Genomic DNA, 13737 nt, shown 5'->3' on the forward strand with positions numbered 1-13737 from the left:
CCCAGAAAATGCCATAAGTTACACCGACTGTTCCCCCTCAACCCAACAGATGTTCGCTGTTGGGTGAGGGAAGTGGAGGATCAAGATCCACTTTGGAGCCAATCCAGAAGGAGCAGCTTCTCTCCCCTAGCCCCTCCCCAGCTCCAGTGCTATCTGCAGGATAAGAGCGGGAAGAAGCAAGGGGAGGGAGTTGCGGGCTGGGGTTTGCACAGCTAACAGCTCCTGCCCCCTCCCTCCTCCCTCTTCCTTCCTGCAGGCAGCACCAGGGGTGGGGCCAGGCTGCATTGTCCCAGCCCTGATCGCACGTAGGGACAGACAGAAGTTAACCAAGTCACTCCACATTGCAGTGCCTTCATCTGAACCCTCATTACATGATGATTAATCTGTCATGCAACTGGACACTTTTTAAAGTGTGCTTTCTGTGCAGAGTGCTTTCTGTCAGGGCATGGCTGTAGAGCACTTTCAACACTCCTATCATGCGACAAATGTCACTTCTGTCAGCACCCATAGTGTCAAAAATGTAACTTCCGTCAGCACCCATAGTGTCAAAAATCCACTTTGGTGCTTTACCATCCTTTTATATCACTTCTATACATGTGAAAATATGCTAATTTCCTTACAGACAGCTAGAAAAAAATCATTCCACTTACAGATGTAGCATTACTATCTAAACTGAACAATTTTCAAAACAGGACAGCTGTATGTTCACGTATGAGCTATTTAAAATAACTTTAAAGTAAGAACTAATATTAGCCTTCACAGAAAGTCACAAGACATTTTCAGAACAATATTACATACTACACAATGTGCCATTCATGGAACATACAAGGACATTTGATATAGACATCCAAAAAGAGAAATTCAGTCCTGAACAGAGATTCAGCCAAAGCTCTTCGTATCAGTAAAGTCCTGATTCTAAACCTAATGGAGGTTCACAATAGAGAATGTAACCCTAATGCCAGAACCCTTCAAATGCTCTTGTGATACCCCAGGATGCCGGACTCACTAAGGGGTGTCACCAGATCCCTTGAAGGATTCTGCAAGGTGTGAGGAAATAAGCAAGATACAAGGAGATAACAGACAAGCTAAGTATATAAACACAGTCTCAGGCTTGTCCCTGCCTGAAGGATCTCCCATCCCCTCTTCCCAGTCTCTCTGCAAGGGAGAAACACTGTAATATATAAATTAGTTTTTAAAATTGGGTGGGGAGGGTTGCCTAAGACAATTAGAAAAGTTACAGAGGGTTCACTAAAGACCAGTGAGGGGTGCCTCAAGTCCAAAAGGGATAAGTATCACTGATCTATGCCCATAATATTCCACTGAAGTCAATGGAGTTCAACAGAAAGGTAACTAGCGATTTTTGCATGCTAAGTGGAAAGCAGGAAATGAAAATACTGAGTGCCAGAGGGCTGAGACCAGGATAGCAATAAGGAGGATGTATCAAATGTTATGAGAAGCATGGTTTCTAAATTGAAACCTGGGGCTAGTGCTTTGATTCCCCACTCTAGTTATGCTACTGGTGTTGAAGTCAAAACAAAATGAAACCTTTGCAGTACCATTATTTTGAGAAATATTCATTCACTCATTGGCAGACATCGGTCTCAGGAGACCATTGAGATTGCTCCTTTGGTGGGTTTGGATTGCTCCTTTGTGGGTATCACCACAGCTTCTTGAGTGGCTGAGTCAGGGGTGGGCAAAATACAGCCTGTGGGCCGGATCCGGCCTGCCAGGCTATTCTATATGGCCTGCGAGGCCCCTAAAAAAATTAGAAAATGAATATTTAACTGCCCCTAGCTCCCTGTCAAAAATGACAGGGGCCAGGGGCAGTAAGACCCAGGGGGAGCCAGCAGCAGAACTAAACAGCCAAAACAGCAAGTCCAGCCTGCCCCACAGCCCCCCGCCCCTTCCATAGATGTTATAGATTTCATAGGCATTAGGGCTGGAAAGGATCTCAGAAGATCATTGAGTCCAGCCTCCTGCCCCAGGGGCAGGAAGTCAGCTGGGGTCATAGGATCACAGCAAGATAAACATCCACATTTCTCTTGAAGGCGTTCAAAGTAGGTACTTGAACCACCTCTGATGGCAAGCTATTCCAAACCTTGGGGGCTCGGACATTAAAGAAATTCTTCCTTATGTCCAGCCTGAAATGGTCTTGCAGGAGTTTATAACTGTTAGAGCTTGTTGTCCCTTGGGGTGCTCTGGTGAACAAATGTTCCCCCAGATCTTGGCAGGCACCACTTATAAACTTATAGGTGGCCATCAGATTGCCCCTGAGCCTGCACTTTTCCAGACTGAAAAGTCCCATAGCTCTCAAGCCTCTCCTAGTAAGTTTTGATTTCCTGACCTCTAATCATGCGCGTGGCTCTTCTCTGCACTCTCTCAAGCTTCTCCACATTCTTTTTGAATTGTGGAGCCAAAAACTGGATGCAATACTCCAGCTGTGGCCTCATCAAAGCCAAATACAACAGGATAATGACGTCCTGGGATTTGTTTGAGAAGCATCTATGGATGCAAGCCAGTGTTTTGCTTGCTTTATTAGCCACAGCATCGCATTGAAGGCTCATGTTCATCTTGTGGTCAGTCATGACCACCAAGTCCCTTACATCCATAGTGCTAGCCAGCATAGCACTGCCGAGCCTATAAGCATGCTGCAGGTTTTTTCTCCCAAGGTGGGAAAACATTTTCCAAGGTGGGAAGATGCATTTTTCAGTGTTAAACACCATCAGGCTTTCGTCCGCCCATTTCCTGAGCCTGTCAAGGTCAGCCTGGATCGCCCTCCTGTACTCAGGTGTGGATGCTTTACCCCAAAGTTTGGTATCATCAACGAACTTGGGCAGTCCGCTTCTGACACTAATGTCCACATCATTAATGAAGAGGTTGAACAAAATAGGTCCAAGGACAGAGCCTTGAGGGACCCCACTGCCCACAGGGCACCATGATGTTTGACTTCCATCAACCACCACCCTCTGGGTCTGACCACAGAGCCAATTCCCCAGCCAGTGGATCATCGTGGACCCGAGACTGCAGTTGGCCAGTTTTGCCAAGAGGTGATCCTGGGATATCAGATCTAAGGCTTTTTTGAAGTCCAGATATATGACATCAATCTCCTCTCCCTTGTCCAGGTTATAGGTCACCTGGTATTAAAGGAAATAAGATTGGTCAAGCAAGACCTACCCACAACACATCCATGCTGGCTATCCCTCAGGATGTTGCCATTGGCCACTCCATTAAGAATGGCCTCTTTGATAATCTTTTCCAAGACCTTCTCCAGGATAGAGGTCAGGCTGATGGGCCTGTAGTTTGCAGGATCCACTTTCCTCCCTTTCTTGAAGATAGGCACTACATTGGCCTTCTTCCAATCTTCAGGCACTTCATCAGAGCACAAGGAGGTCTCAAAGATCCATGCCAGGGGCTGAACTATGATGCGAGCCAGCTCCTTGAGTACCCTGGGGTGTAGATTGCCAGAGCTGGCTGACTTGAAGGTGTCCAGCTTCTCAAGGTGTTCCTTCATGAGGTCAGCATTGATGGAGGGCAAGGAATCTCCCTCACCCAGGCCTCCCTGTCCCATAATGGGCATGGGTGTCCTGTGGGACTGATGAAAGACTGATGCAAAGTACCCATTTAATAGGTTGGCTTTTTCCTGGGCGTCGGATATCAGCTGTCCCATCTGGTTTAGCAGGGGTCCAATGTTGCCCTTGCTTTTCCTCTGGCTCCCCACATATCTGAAAAAGGACTTTTTATTGTCCTTGATACTTGTAGCCAGGTGGAGTTCTGCTGCAGCCTTGGCTTTCCTAGTTCACTCCCTATAGGCCCGAACCAGTGCAGAATATTCCTCCTTGGAGGTGGATCCCGTCCTCCATCCTTTGTAGGTCTTTCTTTTTAGATGCAGGAGGTCCGCTAGTTCCTTCCTGAGCTAAGAGGGCTGCTGTGCCCTTTTGCTGCCTTTCCTCCGAGATGGAATAGACTTCGCTTGTGCATCTAGGATTGCTCCCTTGAGGAGCAACCACTCTTCCTGGACTCCCCTCCCCTTGGAGTCATGGTCCCTTAGGACCTCACCGACAAGCTTCCTGAGCTTGTCAAAGTCAGCTTTCCTGAAGTTGAGGACTTCTGTATTGCTGACTGACTTGTCACCTTTTTGGTGGATGGTGAAGGTGATCAGCTCATGGTCGCTGTCACCCAGCTTCCCTTCAATCATTAGGTTGCTAATTAGGTCATCCCCAGTTGCCAATACCAGGTCGAGCAGCACTTTACCTTTTGCTGTCCCATAGACTTTTTGCATCAGATAAAGCTCATCCACGCATGTGAGGAAGCTTTATGACCACTCGGATATGGCCAAGCGCTCTTCCCACAAGATGTCTGGGTAGTTGAAGTCTCCCATGACAACCATAGACCGGGAGCATGTGGCCTCAGCCAATTCCCTGGTAGTAGACTCCCACCATTGTATCCCCTGTGCCATGTTCCCCATGGATTTTAACCCAGAGGGTCTCCAGTCATCCACCCTGGGCATCAATGTTGGCTTGCAGGGATGCGTAGCTCTCCTTGACATAGAGAGCTACACCCCCTTCCCTTTTGTCCACTTGATCTCTCCTATATAGGGTATAGCTGTCTATACCTGTGGTCCAGTAATGGGTGGAGTCTCACCAGGTCTCCGTTATCCCTATGACATCATAATTATTTGTGTAAAGCAGGAGGACAAGTTCCTCCTGTTTATTCCCCAAGCTCCTGGCATTCATATACAGGAATGCAAGTGTCCCTTTGGGGGCTCTTGCCTTGTCTACAGATTGTTCCAGGGCTGGACTCCCTTAAGTGCCTTGGTCTGCTGGCTTTCCAAAGGTTGCTCAGTGGGCCAGCAGTGGCGGTAGCCCCCCGTCCCCCGGCAGGCTTAGTTTAAAGGCTGGTGGAGCAGGTCAGCCAATCTGGCTGAGAAGAGCCTCCTCCCCAGCAGAGAGAGGTGGAGGCCATCCCTTCCCAGCAGCTCGCTTCTCACCAAAGAGCGGACTGTGGTCATGGAAGCCAAATCCTTCCTGATGACACCAGTGCCACAGTCTTTGGTTCACTACCTCAATCCTCCTCTCCCTCCTCAGCCCATAGCCTGAAACCAGAAGGATCAAGGAAAACACCACCTGAGTCCCCAACCCCTTAACACCCATTCCATCCCGATCTCCAGCCATAAGCCTCTGCCTAGCAGGGGCTTCTGGAGGCTTTTGGCCTGGGATTGTTTCTGCCTCCCTGTGCCAAGGGAAACAGAGATAAAAAGGATGGGGGGGAGGCAGGGAAGGACCATGGGTGATCGCCCCAGTCCTCAGGGCTGGCCATGCCAGCTCCTGTGGCACCAGCACTGCAGCTGGGAACCACATGGTACCAGAGGGGCAGAGTGGGGGGCAGGAGTGGGGAAATGGCTGCAGCAGGCAGGAGGAAGAGGCAGCAAGCTGGCATGCAGAGTGCAGCAACAGCTGGGCAGGAGTGTGGAGCCCACATGAGCTAGCACCAGCAGGGGCTCTATGGAAACAATCTGGCTCCCTACTTGAGAAGTAGCAGTGGGAGAAGAGCAGCAGTGGAAGATGGAGGCAAATGACAGCAAATGGGAGCACGGGGCCCATGCCAGTGCCCCGGGGCCAGGAGTGGCAGGAGCTCAGAGCCTGGGCTTGCAGAAGTGCTGGTGGGGTCTCTGCCTGCTGCAGGGCAGGGTGGGCAGGCTGTGGGCAAACCCTCCCCTTCCAAGCAAGCCACCCTCCCCCTACACAGTCAGCCCCACCACAAAACCTATATCCACCCACACCCCATACAACCACACCCCCACACCTATCCACGCCCCCACAAATCCCCCCCACCATACCCCACATGCCCACAAACTTATAGCACCTCCTCACCCCCACACCCCAAAATACAAGAGTAAGACTTCATTTTAAGCTAATATACTGTCACTTCTATGTACACTACACAAACACATGGAAATCAGGACAGAAATATATTTTTTAATGAAATTAATAAATGTTGTAGTACATGTTTGATTTTTAGAATATAATTTGGTATTTTTCTGGTTCAGAGATGGCAAAACACCCTGCTGAAAGAAGTAATTCTGGGGGCAAGAGGAGAGACTTCTGGTGGCAAAGGTAAGGGGTTTTGGGGTCATAACTTCCAGTCCCAAGATGGCAACCAGGGGGCAGAGCACCTGTCAAGAGGTGGGGTACCCACGTGGCCCTCAATGGCTTGCCAAAACTCAGTGAGTGGCCCTCTGCCTGAAATAACTGCCTGCCCCTGGGCTGAGTTCAATAAGCAACAAGCAGACCCTACAGCAAGTTGCACATACAAACTCAGTTGAGCTTGCGCTGAGTCTTGCCTGCCTCTGACACATCGTCTCTATCTCATTATTGACTACTGTCCATCTCAAAGCAACATAGGTCCTGCTTCATGGTGGCTTCCTTTTTGTTTCAATGCATTGGCAAAGCTGGAGTAACCTCTCCAGGACACAAAAGCTTTTGGCATTTGCCTAACTGTCAGAATCACCCTTTTGACTTTGCTGACTTATCCACTGGAAAGGTAGAACCAATAAAATTTGGGGCCGAAAAAGTTGTAGAAGCTGCCAGAAAGAAGATTGAATAACCACCTAACCACCTTAGGGGCTCCACTCTGGGTTTTCTTTTAAGGTTTACTCCCTTAGCCTTCACCACTACCAAGACAATCCACAAGGCAGTAATTGTCATTGCCATCATCTTCTTCCACCAGCTTTGCCATTGGGAAATATTCTATTCTGCTGCAGATGCCATTTGGGATGACCAGAGGACAGTTCTTAATTATGAGAGCTGTTCCCCCTTTCTAAGTTCAGCCTATTTCCAAAAGTGGTTGCCCAAGGTGCAGCACATGGAGCCATTAGTAAGAGTTGGATGCAAGTGAGAACCAGTGATTCCAAACCATCTTAACAAGGTGTCACCATTTAAGAAACAAAGGTTCTACCCCTCCTCAAGCATCCCATTGTTTAATATTTCATTTAAGAAATATGAAACCAAGATTAAAATGTATACATCATAGGCATCTGCTTTCCTCAATGTCACAGGACACAGGTAACTTCAGCCTACTTCAAAACATTTTGGTTGCAGAGGGCATAAATATTTACAAGCAGTAGTTGTAAAATGTACATAAACATTGTGCATAAACTGCATAGAGGGTTGCCTGTCTGGGGGTAGTGGGTCTAAAAATATGCCATCAGCATGGGAGGAGTAGGAAGAGCACAGCTCAGAGACTGGGGCAAGCGGCTGGGTTTTTTCACTCTGAATGTGTGCAAACATCAGGATAACCCATTCCTGATCTAAGTTCACCTACTCATGTGAACTAATTTAGATAGGGTCCACCTTTTTTGGCCTGATTTAAACCCCCACTGACAGTCCATACAGATTGGCATTTAGACCAACCTAACCATAGTTAGCTGTCTTCCACAGTGCTTGCACCCGAAGAATTTTTCTTCAGCTGCATATAGAGCTTGTAGGACCTTTTGTACCACTGTGACCCTTTCACTTAGTGTATAGGAGTCTGAAAAGTGACGCCTTAACCCAGGGGTGGGCAAAATAAAGCCCATGGGCCAGATCTGACCTGCTGAGGGATTTTGTCTGGTCCACAGTGGGTCCCTCAGTCCTGCTTGGCCCAGGTGCAGGGGACAGCCTGTGCCCTGGCATGTGTGGCTGGTCCCACCACCCCCAAGGAGACAACAGGGCTGGGGCAGTGTGATGGCTGGACTCCATTTCTCAAAAGCCCCAGCTCCTTCTGGCTGGCACTGCCAGACCCAGCTCCACTGCTCAGGCACCCCGGCCCATCTGTCCCATACCCACCACTGGAGGCAGGACCCACGTAGGCAGGGCACTCAATCAAGGTGCTGGGATGGGTCTGCGGGCTGGTAGGTAATGGAATGCAGGAGTGAGATGAGTTGGTGGGACGGGGGAAACCCCAGGATGCTGGGTCGGTGACAGCACAGGGCGATGACAGCACCTGGGACAGACCTGCAATCCACTGCCTGCAAGCCCCTACAATGGGTTCAGGTTCTGAAGGCAGAGGCATGCAGGGAACAGATCCTGGCTATGCTCCAGCACCAGCCCTGCACTATCACTACCCCAAGACCCCAAACACAGCTCCCCATCCACCCAGCTGTATGCCTAACCATGTGGCTCCTAGCTGATTTCCACAGAGCCCCCAGGATCATGAAATGATGTGTACCTCCAGAGGCTGGGGGACACGGCAGCGCTAGCGGCAGTGGGAGTGCAGCGGTGGTAAGCGGAAAGCTCCTGCAGACACCGCCGGTACTGTCGGCAGCAGGGTCGCAAGCACTGACCAGGGGTCGGTGACCACCCACAGATGCCGCCTGCAGCGGTGGTGCTGGCCAGCAGCCAGCGGCAATCGCTGACCGCCCACAGATGCCACCAGCAGTGTCGGGCACAAAGGGGAGTGGCGAGCGGTGACTGCCTGCATAGGGAGTGCACCACCACACTCAGGCGGTGCACGTGCACCTGCATAGCGAATGCATGCATCACCAATGCCCAAGATCATGGGGCAGTGACAGTGTAGAGCCAGGGCTGGAGCAGAGCCCCAGTTCTACAGGAAGGGGCATGTGGATCATGACTGTGCCCCAGCCCCGCACTGTCACCACCCCATAATCCCAGGTTCTCTATGGAGATTGGCCATAATCTGCACAGGCAGAGTGCACAGCCAGGATGACAGGATGGGGCCACAGCTAACAGGGAGTTCAGTCCAGGGCCAGGTTAAGGATCTTGAGATAGTGATAGCAGTGGCAAGGGCTGGGGTGGAGCTGTGATCTGTCCTGCATGTCCCTGCCTGCAGAACCAATGCATGTCACAGGGACAAACAGGGAGCAGATCATAGCTCTGTCCTGGGCCCTGACCCCATGCTGTCACCACCCCAAGATCCCACCCATTGATCTCAGCCTTACCAATCCATCCTGATCCCAAACACTGATCCCTGCCTACCCAGGGCCTCATCCCACATAGGGAATTTGAGTGAGCAGCTGGAGGGGGTGGGAGGTGCTTACCCAGGCCACAACAGCTCAGCAAAACTCCTTATGTGGCCCTATGGGCCTTAATAATTGCCCTACCCTGCTCTAACTCATAATACACATATTGTAACTTTTAGTTCCCTCTGGGATTTCTAAATTTTCTGTCATACATAGCGACACACTTTTCTTAAGTGTAATTATTTCAAAGAGAAAAATATTCCTTCTTGTAACTTGATAGACTGAAGTGTCTTTGCTGCCTTCTTTCCCTCACTGTAGAGTAGCCCCTTACTAGAATATCATAATCACAAAAAAAATTGAATTCCCATGAGGTTTGTTTCTTTAAAAAAAACAAAAAACAGTGCAACTTTTTCAACCCTAAGACACTAAAAATGCACCTGCCTCCACTTTGAACACACTTTTAACAGGTGTGCTATAGCTCTTGATGTGTCAAAGAAACAATCATGGGGCAGAGCACCACAGTACAGCAGATAACGGGAATGATAAGCAGTGACACATTTAAGAAATGTATTGAGAAATGCAATAATCTGGTCTAGCAAGGGAAACCAAATTGTAATGCACTGCCAGTCCATTGGCTGACTCCCATATGATTGTTTACAAAATAATGTAGGAGAAGTAATTTAGGATATAATTCATAGACACACTTCATTCTTTTCTTCCTTCCAATGTTGTCTCTAGCAGTATCATTGCATCTGCATATATAAAACAGGAAATGGACTGCCAAAACACTGATAAAAACATGGATACAAGTTACTAAGCACGCATTCTCCCCAGACTACAGTACGTCAACAATGGAATCCTAGTCTGAGAAATGTCTTGGATAAACTTCTCATCTTTCCTGGCACAGTGCATTTAACTCCCAGATGAAAGTCTAAGAACAATCCTTCACCGTTTTCCTTCTGAATCATAGAATGTTCTGGCTGGAAGGGACCTCAGGAGGTCATCTAGACCAACCCCCTGCTCAAAGCATTCCAGCCAGGCCTTTGTCAAGCCAGGCCTTAAAAACCTCCAAGCATGGAGGTTCCACTACTTCTCTAGGGCTACAGACATTCAAAAAGCCTGAGCCTGAATTGATTCACTCTTTGCAGGTTAGTCTAAACTGCAGCTTAAACTGATTAATAACTGGACAGACATTTTCTGTTAAATTAGGGTATGCAAGCATGTGTCTGCAGTGTCTCAAGCCAGAAGCTGGGGGGGCGCTTTAGAGCATGCCTGTCAGCCATTGCCAAAGGGGAGGGAAGAGAGACGCCTTCCACGGTTCTCACCCCTCCCTGCTGGAGCAGAGAGGGCATGGCCAGGCACCAGCCAGGGCTAGCAAAACACACAGGATGCCAGCAACAGCTTGTGGGGCGGTGGGGAGAGGAGAGCTGATGCCAGACTGAGGAGTGAGGATGGGAAAAAAGTCCTCTCTCTGAAGCAAGCATGTATTGAACACAGCAATTTGCAAAGCATACAACAGGGAACTACCAAAAATCTTCACCTAAACTAAGATACAGTCCAGTAAAACATAGCATACACAACTTAGTCTAACTTAAAATGTAAATCAGGACAAGAGAAAGCCTTGCATAAGTCTTACTAATCCTGAGGGCACTGTCTCCTTACAGCCAGGCATTCAGAAAGGCTTTGTTTAGGTTTTACAGGTTCTGCTTTATAATGTAAATGTAGCTCTCTGTGTTCTTTGGTCTGCAACTCCCAGCCAGAAGATGTCTGCAGCTTCCCTTAACTCCATTTCCAGCACATATGTGTGATGAGTGTCGGGTCTTTGCCAACACTTCACACCTCTCATTCTGGTCCTGCAGGTCTTAGCACTGCGCTCACAGGTGCAGGTCTTGCCTCTCTCCCCTGCTGCTCCAGACTGCTATGGAAGTAATACCCTCCCTGGCTGCAGGCAAGCTGGACAGAGAGAGGAATTAACTCTGCCTCTTCTTGGCTACAGGAAAGCCTTGAGGGTCCGCAGGGTTTGCCAGCAGGGGGGAGAGGGGACAGAAGGAGGAATTTGCCTCAGGGGCCATGGCAGGCCAGTATCAGGCCATGCCCCACCCCTGTTCCAGCTAGAGAGCAGAGGGAAGGGGCCATCCCAGCTCTCTGAAGCAAAGCCCATCCCAGAGAGTGTGCAGGGGTGCTGGGGGTCTCTGATTTAACTTAAACCAACAAGGGGTCTGGGACAGACATTGCACAAACCGGTTTAGCCAAATCAGTTCAGTCTGATATTACATTCAACCAGGTTTATCTCAAACCAGTTCTGGCCATTTTCAAACTGGTTTATGTGCACTGAATGTCTGTTCTGTTACAGGTTTAAACCAGTTTCTGATCACTTGAACCAGTTTATGTGTAATGTCTGTCCTTAGTCCAGGTAACTTGTTCCAGTGCTTCACCACCCTCCTAATGAGAATGTTTTTCCTAATGTCCAACCTAAACCTCCCTTGCTGCAACTTGAGACCACTGTTCATTGTTCTGTCATCTCTTCACCACTGGGAACAGTCTAGCACCATCCTTTTTGGAACCACTCTTCAGGTAGTTGAAGGCTGCTATCAAATCCCCTCTGTCTTCTCTTCTCATCTCCAAACTAAATAAACCCAGTTCCCTCAGCCTCTCCTTGTAAGTCATGTGACCCAGCCCCCAAACCATTTTGTTGCCCTCTGCTGGACACTCTCCAATGATCCACATTCTTTTTACTGTGGGAGGTCCAAAACAGGACACAGTACTCCAGGTGCGGCCTTGCCAGTGCAGAACAGAGAATAGACTCAGACATACAAAAGCCAGCTATTTTCTGTGAAAAGTCAGTGGAATCAATTCTGATTTTTTTTTTTTTGGATAAACCATGCTATTATTTGCCTGCCTTTTAATTCCAGCTTCAATCCCTTCACCTTCCAGCAAAAGGCGCGCACTGCCAATTTTTAAATATGTCTCAGTTGCAGTTTCTCTTCCCCCATTTGAATTCCCTTCCTTCACAAATAATAAATATGCTAACAGCATTTTCATAAGGTGGTTTCCTATATACTGACCACACTCCCAAGTTTGGAAGCAGTGATGTAGCTAGTGCCTTTATTTTGATAGCCTTAGTTCTGTGAAATGCAGTCTCTTTCATGATTAGCTTTAATTAAGTTGCTTGGTTTTTATGCACCATTTGCTTTTTTCCTAAAATATGTTCATTGACCACATGCTGATATTATACCCTTACCATCTCCCCATAGTCATCTCATCTACAGGCTTCCAATCACAGCCATTCTCACCTTAGTAACTTGCTCCCACATTGATTTTCTTGGCGTAAGTATCCTCAACTCCCAAAGCTTCTGATACCTATTTAGTAGAGAAAGTGTATCCATTATATACACTCTACAAAGAGCTTTCATTTGTATCTTTTCATGCATACATGCTTGTAGAACTGAGCAAGTTACTTGGGTACATTATGCTTTCAGCTCTAAAGGAACCATCAGCCATAAACTGTACTTACTCTCTGACTCTGTTAAGTGTATTTGTCCTTCTGCCACCCACAGCACTTTTAAAAAGATCTATTTTGGTTCAATATGCTGTAACAGAAAATTTAGTTTTCTGCCTTCAGTTATGCAAGTCCTCCCTCACAATGTCCACTTTTTTTATTTGGCCTCTATTGCCAGGTCACTTGAGTCTAAGTAGGTGCAGCTGTTGTTTGGGTAGCGGATAGCCAGTCAGCACCATCTACTGGTACTGGGAAGGATTAAGTATAGGCTTCCAAAAACTCCTGTTGAGAGTTTTCATGGAAGGAGAGACTAAGGATGCAGAATTCTCATTTAAAAACAGGATGGCATAGTAGACTAAATGAACTAAAATCAGATTTGATAAGATGGGTGTCCTGCTCAGAGAAGGGCAGGATTGTTTAATACAAGTAAATTCAAATCATTCAAGAACCTCCCTTGAGGTAGTTCATTTCTCATATTTCTTGTTCATTTCTAGAATATAATAATGTTTTAAAATTGTGTACTCAGATTTGAGACATAGTTAAACTGAAATTCAGCTTTGCACAAAGAACCAAGAAAAAGCCTATGCATTCTGTAATCCTCTTTATGGCCTCTTGATATTTACAGGAAGCCTTTTGCTGGCTAGCTGAATCTCAGCCTGGATATCCCTGATAGATCATTCAATAGAAAAGAGAGGAAATATCATCAACTGGTATGCACAAATTTTCTAATATAATGCTTGATCTAATATAATCTTCTTGTCTCTAGAAGTGGCCAGTGTGGGTGTTTTGCTTACAGGAATTTCTTAACACGTTTGATCTTAATCTGTCGCTATAGGGTAGAAAATCCGGGACCTAACTAATATGGTATAGCTCTGGCAGAAGGTTTAACAAACAAGAACTAGACAAAAACACCACAAAAAATCTGCCTTTAAAACATTTCTAATTGGGTTTATAAAACTTAAGGACTTTAAAACATTTTAAAATTCTAATAAGCTCTACAGCTCACTAAAAATAAAGATTTAAGTTAATTTCCCTCATCAAGAATAGGTTTTTGGGTTGTAGGTTCTCAAAGACAAGGTTCTTTAAGTAGATGTTGGTCTAAGGTCATAGGCAGACAAGGTTCTTTAAGTAGATGTGATATCTCTTATTAGACCGACTAAGTATTATTAGACCAACGACTTAGTTTCTCATTGAGAATGAAATTTTAACCAAAATAAACTCTTGCCAGAAATAAGCCCTAAAACTCCAAAATTGGAATTGCAATCAACTTTATAATATTTCT

This window comes from Alligator sinensis, unplaced genomic scaffold, assembly GCF_000455745.1.
Source record: "Alligator sinensis unplaced genomic scaffold, ASM45574v1 scaffold468_1, whole genome shotgun sequence".
NCBI lineage: Eukaryota > Metazoa > Chordata > Crocodylia > Alligatoridae > Alligator > Alligator sinensis.